The sequence below is a fragment of the Psammomys obesus genome, unplaced genomic scaffold, assembly GCF_907164565.1.
Source record: "Psammomys obesus unplaced genomic scaffold, mPsaObe1.curated_primary_1811, whole genome shotgun sequence".
In the NCBI taxonomy this organism is placed as follows: domain Eukaryota; kingdom Metazoa; phylum Chordata; class Mammalia; order Rodentia; family Muridae; genus Psammomys; species Psammomys obesus.
This window is the reverse complement of record NW_026587216.1, coordinates 17739277-17743413: the sequence shown is the minus strand read 5'-3', so window position 1 is coordinate 17743413 and position 4137 is coordinate 17739277.

The window sequence follows — 4137 nt, the reverse complement described above, 5'->3', positions numbered from 1 at the left end:
CCTCTTCCCCAGTCCTCGCAGCCTTCCCGGTCCCCCGTTCAGACAAAACCCGGACTGGATTTCTTTCCCAGCCCCGCGCTCTCCGAGCAGCTGCCGGCTTCCCGGCGTTGGCCAGGACCCTGAAGCCACCGTTGCCCCTGGGGCCCACGACTCCCTCTGGCGGGAAGAACGTAGGCGGTGGTTGTTTAAAGCGACTTGTCGATCGCGACCGCTCTGCAGCTGAAGTGGAGTCCCGGCCGGCCGAGTTGTGCGGATCCGAGGTTTGGTTGGGGTCAGTGCCCAACCAAACTGAGGACCCGCTCAGTCGCTGAAATTGCTGCAACCTTTTCAAGACCCTCTCCACCAGGTTTCTTTGAGCTCCAGGTTGCAGGCCTTGCCTGGTGTTCTCTGCTCTGTGCTAGTTCGGCCCCTCAACGGTTTTTGGGTTTGTTTTGTTTTCCAGTTTGGGGGTGTTTTGTTTTGTTTTGATTTTCCGGTTTCCACCTGAGAACGTTACCTGGTGACATCGGCCGAATTCCAGAAGTCTTCTCTCTTGGTGTGGCCGACTGGCATTGTCCGAGTCTTGAAGGAGCCACAAACTAAGTGGTCAAGATGGTTAATTAAATTTATTTCTTGTGTGATTATCTATTTATTGTGATGTAAGGTCTAGCAGAAGGCCAGCTTGCGGATGTTAGGAATGACTGCCGCTCTCTGAGTACCTCAGGGTGTTCGGCCATAGTGTTCCAGGCATTCTGCATCTAAATCGTGCCCCTAAACTCTACTGTTCTGGCTAGGGCTGGGAGGACCTCATTCATCAGCTGTGGAGTAAAAGGTATCTGCAGGATCCAGCCATTGTTGTTGTAGATTGAACGTCACGTGGCGTGCTAGACGCGTGATGGGGGCCCATTAAATGCTTACATGGGGAGCCTTTCGATCACTGAATACGGATGAGGACAAGGGTTCTAAGATGGATTTTGTCCTCCCAGAAACTGATTACCTTCCGGAAAACGCCTATTTTAAGTAATCACTTCCAAAATAGTAGCGTGGTTTAAAATCTCTTCCTTCTCACAGCCTTTGAGGCTTCGGCCCACAAGTCCCGTCCATTGTTCTTTCTGAAATGCCTTTCCAACCAGCCCTTCCTTTCACTTCCCAGAGCTCTGATAACGAGTTACCAGTGAAAGTGGGATTTCCTGTTATGAAACGGAGGTGTGCAACCAGGAACTTTCCCTGCCCCTTGTCGGACACCACCCCAGGATTTATCTCCCTCAAACCACACTCAGATCACAGGGTTTCAGGAATTTAGGAAGGGCAAACAGTTGGGGTATTGTAATTGATGGGTGTGTCTTAGATCAAGTCTTGGAGTGGCTAGTCCCTCCCAGAAGGGGGTGAATTGTTTCAGTAAGTGCTGCAGAGGGTAACCGAGGACGTTGAAGGTCCTTCCATCCAGATTTAAGAAGGTAGCTTGGGGGCTGGAGAGATGGCTCCGTGGTTAAGAGCATTGCCTGCTCTTGCGAAGGACCCGGGTTCAATTTGCAGTGCCCTCATGGCAGCTCACAACTTTCTGTAAGGCCATTACCAGGGGATCTGACACCTTACACTAATGCACATAAAATAAAGTTATGTAAGTAAAAAAATAAGAAAAGAATCCTGTTTCTAGTAACTATATTTTTTAAAAAGAACAAGGTAGAGATGACGTGCAGGCAACTAAAGGCAAGCAGCCAGCAGTGGCTCAAGGATGGTGGAAATGAAGCTGTAGAGTGTCAGGATAGCTGATGCTCTTTGACTGTCCTTAGGGAAGAGGGTAGAAAGCCCTACTCCTGAGATTCGCTCTGCATCTGCCAGCCGTGTGGATGGAACTTTGCCCTAACTGCACTTGGCCCTGCTCCAGCAGAGACGCTAGAGTGTGGAGGGTTAGCTGAAGGGCAGACCCCTCTACACAGCCTCCGGTAAATCACCATTCATGCTGCAGCTGCTCTGGGGTTTCCCAAGCTCCTGGAAGTAACCCCTCTCTTATGTTCGTAAGTTTAATAAAGCCACTGCTTCCCCAAGGTGGGTTTTGGTACTGTTGTACTGAGGTTCATGATTGGAGCTCTGTGTCATATGACTAAACGTTTCCTGGGGACAGAAAACACACTCATCAACTCACCTCAGATAGGGAACCCAGAACAGACTTTGGATACTACCAATGTCTAATTGGGTGAACCAATGAGTTGTTTTTGTTTGTTTGTTTGTTTGTTTGTTTTATTACAATTTATTTACTTTGTATCCCTGCTGTAGCATCCTCCCTCATTGCCTTCTTCTCCCATCCACCTTCCCGCTTAGCTTCTCCCCCTAAGCCTCTTCCCTCCTTCCCAGATAGGGGAGGTCCTCCTCCCCTTCTTCCATCTGATCCTAGCCTATCAGGTCTCATCAGGACAGACTGCATTGTCTTCCTTTGTGGCCTGGCAAGGCTGCTTCTCCCTGAGGGGGAAGTGATCAAAGAGCCAGACACTGAGTTCATGTCAGAAACAGACCTTGTTCCCCTTACTATGGTACCCACTTGGAGACTGAGCTGCCATGGGCTTCAGAGGGTCTAGGTCCTCTCCATGCATGGTCCTTGGTTGGAGTATCAGCCTCAGAAAAGACCCCTGGGCCCAGGTATTTTGCCTTTGTTGCTCTCCTTGTAGAGTTCCTGTCCCCTCCAGGTCTTTCTATTTCTCTCTTCTTCCATAAGGATTCCAGCACTGCCCAGAGTTTGATTATGAGTCTCAGGACATCCTTTGATACCCTGGTTGGTAGAGTCTTTTAGAGGCCCCCTGTGTTCCTTGTCTTCTTTCTCCTACTTCCGATGTCTATCCTGTTTGCCCCAAACCAATGAGTTTTATTGGGGTTACCTACAGTAGCAGAAACGGCTCAACAACAACTACATCATGAGTCCTTGACACCTCCCCCCCCAGAAGCTCTGGGCAGTTAATGGCTTCTAAGGGAGGGAGAGCCAATTTTCTTTAATGGTGTGGCTCCAGGCGGTCAACTACACTCTATGGAGAGCCCCACACCCAGGAGGATATGCAAGTAAGTTGGAATTGATGGGTTATTAAATTTAGGATGATTAAAGTTCACAAAGTTGGGGGATTAGGAGGTGGGCAGGTCTGGGAGGAGTTCAGGGGAGGAGTTAGGGATGAATAGTATCAAAATACCTTGCATGAAATTCTCAAAGAACTATAAATTATTTTGTAGGCTAATGAGTTAATATATACAATCAGCTAAAAAGAGTAATATATGCAGCCAGTTTAGAAGAAAGCCACATCCTGCTTTTCTGCGGATTCCATGGGCTCCTGGGGTGGAACCTGGAGGCTCAGGCTTGCTCAGCCAGCACCTTTACCTAAAGATGGTCTCCTTCATCCACACCTATCTTTCCCTCAGGTTTATAGGGATCAAACTCAGATCCTCCTGCTTGCAGGACAAGCACTTCGCCTCCCAAGCCCAGGCCTGGCTCTTAGCATTGGTATGCACAGTGAGCTACTGAATCCATGTTGCAGAGAGAAGCTGAGAACAAACAAGAAAATCAAGGGAACAAAACTTAAAAGATGTAGAAAGCGTTAGAGAAAAGACAAGAGAGGGAGGAGAGTGCTGGTGGTTTAACATAAAGAGATGTGGGTCCCTGCTTGGTGCACACCGGGAATCTCAGTGCATGAGCCATAAACTAGATCTGGGAAGATCACAAGTTCAAGGCCAGCCTGCTGGGCTACAAAGGGGGATCCTGTCTACACATTACAGCATGAACGATACAAAAGACAAGAAGTGTGCATATGTCCATATCAAAGCAGACTTAAGAAAGGCAGGGAACACAGTGCAAAACTCAAATCACAGCGTGCAGTGGATCAGGTCTCCTTCTGTAGAAAGTGCTTCCTGCAGCTGTCTGCTCTGCTTGGCTGCTGTGACTGTGCCAGGGCATGGAGCCAGGGCGGGCCTTAGAGGGAGCGTCCCTCATTGCTCTATAATCACTGATAACTTGCCATCTCCTGTCTGGTTTCTTGTGATCCACGGTGATTCTTAAACCTTTGACATTTGAGTCCCAAAGATACTCAAAGATGTGCCTTAAAAAAAAAAAAAATGACTGGAGAGCTGGGCGCAGTGGCGCACATCTGGCAGAGGCAGGTGGATCTCTGTGAGTTTGAG